The 457-nt window shown below is 35.0% G+C and overlaps 1 protein-coding gene across 1 annotated transcript in view; it reads right to left on the bottom strand.

Moving 5' to 3' along the window:
• POLQ (DNA polymerase theta) overlaps positions 1-457 on the bottom strand; it is a 105,866-nt gene that overhangs the window by 59,999 nt on the left and 45,410 nt on the right. The window lies entirely within an intron of this gene.

Raw genomic sequence — 457 nt, 5'->3', positions numbered from 1 at the left:
ACATTGGGGCAGGGAAAGACTTCTTAAATAAGACCTGCAAAGCACAGTCAATAATCCCCAAAATAGACCAGTGGGATTACATCAGACTAAGAAGTTTCTGCATGGCAAAAGACACAGTAATTAATGACAGCCTTCAGAATGGGAAAAATATATTTGTAAATTATTTTGTAAAATTTTTTAGCGTCTCATCAGATAAGGGACTGATAACCAGAATAGACAAGGAATTCAAGCAGCTGTTTGGAAAAAAGATAATCAACCCTATTAAAATATGGGAGAATGAGTTGAAAAAAAACACTCTCTAAAGATGACATACGAATATCCAAAAGGCATATGAAAAAATGCTCAACATCCCTCATCATAAGGGAGATGCAGATCAAAACAACAATGAGAAACCACCTAACCGCAGTCAGAATGTCTAAGATTAAAAAAAAAAAAAAAGATAAGTGTTGGTGTGGGG

The sequence above is a fragment of the Tupaia chinensis genome, unplaced genomic scaffold (genome assembly GCF_000334495.1).
Source record: "Tupaia chinensis unplaced genomic scaffold, TupChi_1.0 Scaffold000185_1, whole genome shotgun sequence".
In the NCBI taxonomy this organism is placed as follows: Eukaryota; Metazoa; Chordata; class Mammalia; order Scandentia; family Tupaiidae; genus Tupaia; species Tupaia belangeri.
The sequence above is the reverse complement of the archived record's forward strand: the minus strand, read 5'-3'. Positions and strand labels throughout refer to the sequence as shown.